The following is a 10,000-nucleotide window of genomic DNA, read 5'->3' on the forward strand; positions in this document are numbered from 1 at the left end:
TTTTAGCTTAACATTTCTGTGATCCACAGGGTCTTCCTCAAGTAAACTGCACACAGAAAAAAAACAATGGTTTTATGGGAGAATATAAAAAATGTACAATTAGTTGGGTGAGGCAAACATCACATGGGAACTCATTAGGGACATTAAGATCTACGACGGCCGAGTTCGGCGAAAACATCACTGGAAAATGTAACTAGCAATATCACGAAGTCTTTCGCTAATGTTAACTAATTACCCAATTTCTATTAAATGCAAAAAATTTAAAAACTGATTGGAGAACAAAATTTTGTACCATGGTTGGTGTTAAATGAAGTGTACCAACCAAGAGGACACACTTCCCTAGACCAGTGATTTCACGAATGTGTTGTGGCCATGGATCGTCTGTTAAAATACAAGAAAAGGCCATGTAAAACATGTCATTCACATATTAAAATGACTGAAGAGTTTGCTTTCACTAAACACCGGTATTTGAAACAGGTTTGACGGGGAAACGCCCATCATTTAATTTTAATGAGAAAGGTTGTTGTATGCTATGCACATGAGCAACACACTGTCCCTACTGGTGTTTGAAAATTGTTGGGTACAAGTCACATTTCCTAATACTGATTACAAATGCAGATAAACATTGAGAGGATATTGAAATTGCTCTGTAGCAAAATGTAATTAGTGACTACGTGATGTTGAACCAGAGCCAAAGTCACTTACCAATTTCTTGAACTGAATTTGCTAACAAAACACAGGATGCAGCCATCAGAGCTGGAGAGAGATCTAAGCATACAGATACACAAAAATGCAATACATATGAGAACAGTAAGAGTTTGAAAAAAGTCAAGGGGTATAATTAAAAACACGACAGTAAAACCCCGAGACAGTGTATATGTGCAACTAGTGTCATTTTTTAGAGCACATTGTTCTCTTGAAATGATGATTGTGCCTGTGGCACATTGAATTGTCTTGTATTGTTGTAAAATGTTCAAGCAACGAGAGTCGGGTTTTTATTCACCCATGGGAGTGCTTATGTAAGCAAGAGCTGGCCTGCTAAATCCCTAAAGGATATTTCTGGCCACCAAAAAGCATTTTGCAACACAGCTGTTAATAGCAAATTCCCTTCACATGATTGGATTGTTATCTGAGGAAATTAGCTTACCGTCCACACTCTGTGTGTAAAAATTGATAAATCTGCTATATATCCTGCAAATGCATTCAGTCTTTTGAGTGACCCTAAAATGAAACAATAATAATATTATTCTTGTGGACTCGTGAGATGAATTTTAGACACTGTAGTTCCAATAGAATACACCTTCCTGTAAAAATCGTTTGAACACTTCTGTTGAAGAAAAGTACCTTGAAACAAACAGCACACCTTACAGCCGCAAAGGCGAACAAGAACAGTTGGAGGAAATCAGGACTTGTCAGGAACTACACAAAACAAGCAAAAATAATCATTATTAAACCTTGTACACGTAAGTCAGTTTACAATTGTATGATATCAAGTTGTAACAAAAACATATATTAAAGGTTTTCGTCACATATTCCAAAGCAACTGCCATGGAGTAAACAAATAAAACTTACTGTTTTCATGACGAACACTGAAGGACAGATTAGAAACGAATTCGTCAAGCTAATCAACTCACCCTAACTTGACCTTTGATACAAGACATAACTTCCACCCATCATTATGAAGTTTTGACACCAGAAATAATTATTGATACATGTACTTATGAGAAATTCTACACAGTATTGACTCATTACAGCATGAGAGTAATAATCATCTGAATGGAAAGTGTACAAGTATTTGATATAGAAGATAGTAGATTATTATGCAAGTAATAAAAAGTCACACATATGCAGTCAATCAAATCCAGAATGCTAAAAATAATAGCTACTGTGTTAGCAATGCATTGATTTCCTGATTGGTTTGTATTATTTCAGTCTTTGGGCATAATTATGAGTGCATTGGTTGCGTAGTAGTTGTGTGTTGGACATTTTCATAGTGCAGTTAGAGGTTATTCAGTATTGTTATAGTTTTGTTTCCTAATGTTTGAATGACTTCTTCATATTTATATGTTCCATCTGTTAACCAAGCCAGCCTCTCTAATAGTCACAATATCTGTACCTTGAAATCTGAAATTGTGATGACAATGATAGTTGTTAACATTAATAAATGATCTTAGCCTTACAGGTTTGGTGTGAGAAATGACCTAATGACACACAAGGCTTTTTCAGTGAGGCAACTGTATCCCCATGTCATTGGTATGGCAAAGTAACTTCAACTTTGTGTTCTACCAGTCTACTTGACTCTACGAGCCAATGCCATCTGAGGGTTAAGCTATGATTTTTGTTGTTCCTTTACAAGTCCACTTAATAATAAAACGTGAAATCGAGTTGAGTATAGATCATTTTTTTTTTCACCCATGTCCATTAAATTGAAATTCTTAAATCTTTTCACACGTTTTTTAGAGCTGTAGCGTTCTTTTCAGTTTGAAAATTTACAGCATTTTTTAAATTCCACAAATTTCGCTTTCTGGTTGACTGTTTAGGTTGGGAAGAAAGGGGCCCTTTGCTTTTAACTTTCAAACATCGCAAGGTTTCAAGTCTTAAGAGACTGTGTTAATCCATACATGCATTTTCATGGCAAAGTGAACTCCAAAAGTTTAAATCGTTGATCTCCGGCAGCCATTTTTAGTGTGCCAGGATAATTGGCACATCAAAATGGTGCCTCCATACAAAGCCTCGTAAAAGTTTCCTGAGACCTTTCAGCCAATCCAACTAAAAAATGGTGTACCACGCAGACCTGGGACTTTGGAGAACTTTTTTCTGTATTAGTCCTTTATAACTAAACTTTTCGTTTTCTTGGGCCTTTTTGATTGAACAGTTTAGATTTACTTTTTTTGTTGCTTAACAGTGTGAAAACAGATCTAGGCAAACAACAAATTTAGCATTAAAACGTCACTGTCTTCATTTTGTGTTCCTGTTGAACTTTTGCTTTTTGCAGATTAGAAAGTTATGCACCACCAAATTTCAGTGCAATCCTCGTCTACCCAGGATTTTTTTAAAGCAAGATGTGATTACTGGTATATTCTTTGAAACAGGACATAGAAAATTAAGGGAGCCCCTACATCTACAACATACATGTATATCATCGTTTGTTTTCCTTCAATGCACGGAAACTATTATAGTACTGGTAAAAAGATCCTCAGTAAAGGTAACCTGAGTGTAACAAAGAGAAACTTTGGAAAAAATGAACATTGATTTGTTACTCCTTAATTCAACTCTGAGCATTTTTTCACCCCACGTCCTTCTAAAGTAATTGCCAACGAGCAAGCTGAACGAAGACGCAAGGCTTGCGAGGTGGTCAGCTTAACGTTGTGTGAAGTATTGCAGCAGGTAGAAAAATTCTGAATGGTGCTGTGACAAGTGGAGATTTTAGTAGGTACTAATGAAAGCATGTGTTTTTATGTGTGATGTCATTAGACAAACGTGCATGACACACGCCTATAGATGATCTTGTGTTTGGAAGTGAGTGAAAACACATTTTTCCCATTTCCCTGACCACTGTGTTGTGTACACTTGCTTTGAGTGTTCTTTAAATTTTTTTTCTAACCATCGCATTCTGACTATATTGAGTGAACAAGCTCAAAACTAAACTAATGTTCTTATCAGCTGCTATTGTCAATTTCTGATTTCAGCCTGCAAGTGGAGCAGTTTGTTTTTTGCTTTTCAAATTTTGAGTTTGTGAACAATTTAATTTAATTGTCAAAGGAATATGTTGTCTCCAAAGTACACAATTCAATGATCAATTTGACTTGTAATTCATGGCTGTATCTTGCAAAGATACAGAGAGTTTGAGCCCCCATTACATGTTTCACACGTGAAAAGTCTGAAAACGCTTTGGCGATTTTTCGCATGGCACTGATTTTATTCAACTTAATTATTGTATATTCCTGTTGAAATTACAGCGTTCAAAAATTACAGCAGTACTTTCCATATTATTTCAAAACACGTTGACATCTACATTGTTGTTGGAGATACAAAGTGTGCAATTTCTATTATAGTATTATTATTAACTAGATCAGTTGAGTTGCAGTACTTTCGAATTAAAAAACTACTGTTAGGCATTTTGGAACTCTGATTACAAATCTGCAATTATTGACTGCTTTGTTGGAACTTAGCGATAGCTATTACCAGTACTAGTATTAGAAACAAGTATTGCTATTTCCTACAGGCTACTCTATAATTACACTTCAAATGAAAACAAACCTTGCTGCTATCAACATGCATGTAATTCCAAGAAGTTGAAGCTCTGATCTCTGTACTTTGCGTCTCATTAGGTATTGATCCACACAGTGGACAGCGATATGAACAATCTGGCTTGGAAAATCCTGAAAGGCAATAATAATAATATTATTATTATTATATATTTATTATAATGGTATGAGCAACTTCTTGTTGACATCACCATATAAATTTTAGGTCATTAACATTCAAAATTAATTTGCTTATGGAAGCATAGTGCATATTATTTGCAATGAAAATCAGGGCTTGAAATTAACTTTTTTGACCAGGTGCCAGCTGGCAACTAACGGGAAAAATTTGGTCACCAGATCATAAATTTTGGTCGCCAACTTTGCATGCAAGGAAAGTCATAATTATTAAAGGGCAAAAAAAAAAAAAAAAAAAACCAGCACAAGAAAGATCTCTAAAGCCATTGTTGTTTTCGGCTTTGTCTTTAGTTTGGTGATGGTGTTTTTTAGGGTTATTTGAAATGGAGCAAAGCACAGCCCATCTTTTCCATAGCAAGGCAAACATGGGTCCTTTATCCTAGCTTTTCACCTCTTCAAAACGGAGTTCTTTATTCTCCTACAGTTTGGCATGCATGAACTTTTTAACTTACTTTTTTACCGATATTTATCTCCATCTATTAATCACCTTGTGCAGTCAATTTTGCAGGTAATCGCTTTCTAACAGAGAGGACAAGTTCTCCAACCCACTTTACGTTAAGGGCACAGGTTCCTTTTTGAAGGTTCCATGCAAATTTCAAACTTATTATGCGATGTCCAGATTCATTATCAATATATTATCAATATCAAGCTAGTTCCGAGGAGGTCCCTCGGTAAGATGGCTAAATCTACGTTTTCAGCATTCACAACTAACGATGGATTTAAATTTTCAATTAACCTTCTTGCTGAATCTTCGTCTTTCGGGCGCGAAAGTCACTATGTGAGAAACCGATTTTCTTGTAGTATTTATACATTATTTTAATGGGGAAAGAAAGGTGAGTCATGTTCTAGCTACCAGATCCGAACGATTTCATCATGTAAAGATTCAAATACAAAAGTTGTCTACTGTTTATCCTAGGTTATCAGACAAAATGTGATTCGCCAGATGGCAACCAGTTCTGAAAATCTAGATGCCAGTTAGTTGCAATTTCAAGCCCTGAATTTAACTTCATAAGCAAGAAGAAATACATGAGAGTTGGAGATCACCACAATTAATCAGAAACTTAAGCAGTTGCAAAGAAACCCTGGAAAAAAATCCAGGCTTGAATAGGACTGTGAAATTGCACTACACTGCTCCAACCTCGTTCCCAAGGTCTCTCTTCTCTGCCTCCTTCACAACAAAGGAGGCAGAGAGGAAAGACCCTGGGAATGAGGTTGACAGTGCACAGTGCTCTACTAACTAAGCTGTCAAGCCAACTGGCTGCTGGTCAAGTGTGAGTTTAATTCAAATCCCTGCCATAAGAGGTGAAACAATGAATGAAATAAAATAAATGAAGTATAACAATAATTAACATTAATAATTTATTATTCCACAAGGGCACATTGGATAGCCAATGAGGCACATCGCGTCGAGTTGGCTATAGTCATCACATATCCAATAAGGCCAAGTGGGATAATTGTTTTATTAAAAACGCTCTCAAATTATGGATAAGTCTTCCCTACTTTATTTTGTAAATGCAAGTAAACTGCTGTGTGCAGTTACTGATATTTGTAGGGTATGGTATACATGTAATAGCTCATATACCACGATGGCTAAGCCAATCAAAAGTTTAACACTAGAATTGCATTACCTGAGAATCTAGTTTTTTATATATATAATTAAGATTATTGAACTGTAGGTATTGAAACACACAAGAGTTCGACCTCAACCTCCCAACTCGTGTGTACCATTATTTATGCGCCAGTTATGTATACGTACACAACTGATTACAAAGGTAACTATCACTGAACTGATTGAAAGCATATTTCATGAGTGAAGTAATTCTAGTCCACCCACGATTGAAAACGTTTAGTTTTACCAACGCACATTGAAAGGAAAACATACCTTCATAACGGCAACTTCTACAAGCCAGTCAACCAAAATATATCTGAAAAATGCATTAAATAGGCTGTTAAAAAACAGTGTTGCAGGTGAAAACTTCCAGGAAAAAAAGATAGAATGTTAACTGATAAGTGTGAAAATTGAAAGAATGAGTACCTCATTGTGCTGTTGAGTTCTGTTTGAAAACTAAAAAGCTTATGACTGTTCAGTGGCTTTGATCTTGACACAAACTGAAAAACAACATCAGTTGGTCAATTAAAAGAAGAGGAAATTATTTTCCAGGAGTGTTTTGGAAACTAAAACGTAGTGCCCTTCAAATAATCATCTAAGGGTTCAAAAAAACATGGACTACAGCATTTGTTACAACAAGGAAATAAACAAACAAAGATCAAAGGACCATAATACCTGTACAATGTACATTAAGTTGTTAACCCATTGGTATCCAAACGGCCGAACCGGCCAGACTTAGTATTTTACTCTGTCTAACGTCAGACGATTTTACTCGTCAGTGGGGAACCCCTGGGAGTCAATGGGTTAAGGCATCCAAAGGCAGCAGATACATTCAGAATGCCATTAGGAAAATGGGAATGCCGTCAGGGACCACATGTTTTGAGCTATCAAAGAGATTTTAGAGGTAGGGTACTACTGTATCCGTCTCAGATGTCCATGGACTACACCTTTTTTAGCCCACTTCCCGTAATGTCGATTTCAGTTTGTGGTTAAAAGTTTCTGACCATATGATAACATCTTTTGTGCTAGGCTCTGTGGTTTTAAAAAGGCCGACCACATGAATTGCCAGTTTCTGTTGCTTTTCCCAAAGAGAAAAGAGCAAAACAATGTTGACAGCAAGTAAACGCCTTGTCTCATGAAATAAGAACGGGATAATAGACACAATAGTGCAAGCAGGTGGAGACTATACTCCAGGTTTCTTTCATTTAGTGGTTGTGGGAAGAACGAAGGGATAGCCACGTGATTCGTATTTTCAAAACTGCAGAGCCAAAAAAAATGATATCACATGATCATAATTTTTGAACTGCAGACTGAAATCAACAGTCTGTGAAGTGGGCTGAAAAAAAGCTGTTGTCCACAGATGTTTGAGATCGATAGTAACAACAGGGAAATCTGAAGGTCAGTACCAGTGGATATCTTCTACGCATTTCCACATACATGGTCCATTTATTGTTGAGTCAGTTCTTCAGCTTTAGCAAGGTTTTGATGTGCACGTTCTCTGCAACAACCGAGTTCACAGAATGATTCCTCACCTGTGTAATAAACTCAGCAACTTGTGGTTTAGTAACCCCTCCAAGGTTTCCTTGTGCATATTCAAGTGCTAGTGTCAGTTGAGCATCACAGTGATTATCTTTAGCACAATCTCTCAGTTCTCTAAGCCTTTCTAGTCGAGAGTAAGGTTCCTCAGCTCCTTGGCAAAAGCGCAGCTTCCACAGTTCAAAGCCTGCATGAGAAGATCCTTGGCTGGCAGCATTTTGAAGCCACTCAAGACTTTCTTCTGTTTTCCTCACATCCTAAAATTTCCCAAAGAAACTCTGTTTAAATAATTAATGAACAAAATGCAAGATTGTGGACCAACACTGTGCACTTTTGTTGCTTGATGCGGATGACCTACCTCATGTAAACTTAGGATTTTCCCTACACAGTACAACATTGACTTGCTGACCTGCAATACAAAATGATTTTAATAAACATTAATGCCATGAAGGAAATCAGTTTCATCATTTCAGTTACGGTTAGAAAAATGTATATTTTATTTACCCCATTTTAAGACATTATTATTATTATTATTAATATAAGAGGGTGTTCTATCTGTTTTGAAGGCCCTAAATTCTTTAATTCTCTACTTAGCTCTGAAACTCAAATGGTAACAGGTACATTTTGAGAGCTTTCCTGCTGAATTATGCTTAAAACAATGTCCTCGCTCAAAACTAATCTCTACTCTGCTACTGATTTTGACATTAAGCTTATTATACCATAACAAACTGTGAAAATGCTTTATAGAGAGCGCTCATTAACCCATCGACATCCAAACCGGCCAAAACCAGCCAGAGTATTTTACTCTGTCTAACGCCAGACGATTTTACTCATCAATGGATTAAGTACATATAAAAGTCTTTGGAGTTGCAGTTTCTTATGAGCTTTCTTATGAGTCGTTGCAGTTTCTTACGAGCTTCTTTGCTATTTTTTTAAATTTTCAATAATTATTTTATATTATTTCGCAAAACTGGCAAAAAACGGATTTGAACTGGAAAAACCTGCTTTCTGTAAGGGAAAATTGAAAGAAACAAAGCTGGACAGTCAAAAGATTCAAAAGAAATAGTTTATCACTTGCATTCATGTCGTTCTACTTACACGAAAATTATACTAGAACTACAAAACTTTAAAAGAGCTAAAAACTTTCCAGAATGTATGTGCGTCAATTTTGAATTAATGCAATTTAAACTCCCTAAAGATAAACCATACCACAGTATCTGAACAAAGTTCCACCATACTGTTGAAAACGCATGATTTACAGCAAACACCTGAAGGTGCCCAAGGCGGACGCACAAAGAACCAAGTGAAGGGTGCAGCATTAGGAATGGTACATTCAGCTTTGAAGAAAAATTCTGCAGCTAAACGACCCTTTTCTTTTGCATTCATAACGGCTTTTTCTCCATTTTCTGAAACTGAAGACGTGAGTTGAGAGGAGGTTAAGTTCTAGCAGATGTGAATCCTCATCATATAAGCGAAATTGAAATTTACACACTGAATCCGAATTGCCATCGACTTTGCCTCATGAAACTGATCTACGCTCATCTTGGAGCAACTATAGAATACAGGGAGCCAAAAATGATGCGTGCTAATTTGAAAGGCTCCTCCAATAAAATCTTGGGAAAAGCCTAAGCCAAACAGAATATAAACGGCTTTGTAGCGACAGACGAAACCACCTACTTCCTTCATTATACAAATGTGCCAATCCAAGTTTTATGAGTGCTTCTGTATTCCCCAAGTTTGCTACCCTATAAAAAAGACAAAAACATACAAACGTGAGAAAAAATGGTAGTAGTAACACATTTCAAAGAACCAGTTACACGAATAAGTAATTCAATCCAGGTGCGAGAAATCCAATGAATAGAAATTCGAATGACGCGCGACCCCACCGAATTCCGTTACATAAAACATTGACAGACCTTCGTAAAAGAGGAAGATTTTTCTGCGATGGCCACACTCCCAGAAAAGACGCTGACACCCATAAGCTGGATGACCCATCAACGAGATTCTTAAGCCTCGAACAGACCTACAAAAAATAACAAAAACAGTGAAATCAACAAGGGAACGTTGAAAGTCGGTTTGGTGACCGCGTCTGCGAAGAACTTTCCAACGGTCGAACAAATCTTCTAACAGAAAAAAAAACAAGACTTAAATCATATTTACTTGAATCTTACAAACTTGTTAATAATTCTCTTACCATTCTCAAGCGCATGAGTTCACTTGCCACGAAAAACTTTGAAATGTGTAGTATAAGTTCTTCGGGCAAATCAAGCAGAGAACACCTTGGTCGAGCTCGTGTTGGAATTCGCGTTCGAAGCCGCATTTTTCAGAACTTTTTACAAACAAAGAACCGAATAAAAACAAATACCCTTATATATGATAATGCACTTATAATTAAGAGCGATATGCTGCTCTA

The 10,000-nt window shown here is 36.6% G+C and overlaps 1 pseudogene; it reads right to left on the reverse strand.

Annotated features, from left to right (window-relative positions):
- LOC137971843 (cyclin-F-like) overlaps window positions 1-10,000 on the reverse strand; it is a 16,996-nt pseudogene that overhangs the window by 6,926 nt on the left and 70 nt on the right.

Source organism: Montipora foliosa, chromosome 9 (genome assembly GCF_036669935.1).
Source record: "Montipora foliosa isolate CH-2021 chromosome 9, ASM3666993v2, whole genome shotgun sequence".
Classification (NCBI taxonomy): Eukaryota; Metazoa; Cnidaria; class Anthozoa; order Scleractinia; family Acroporidae; genus Montipora; species Montipora foliosa.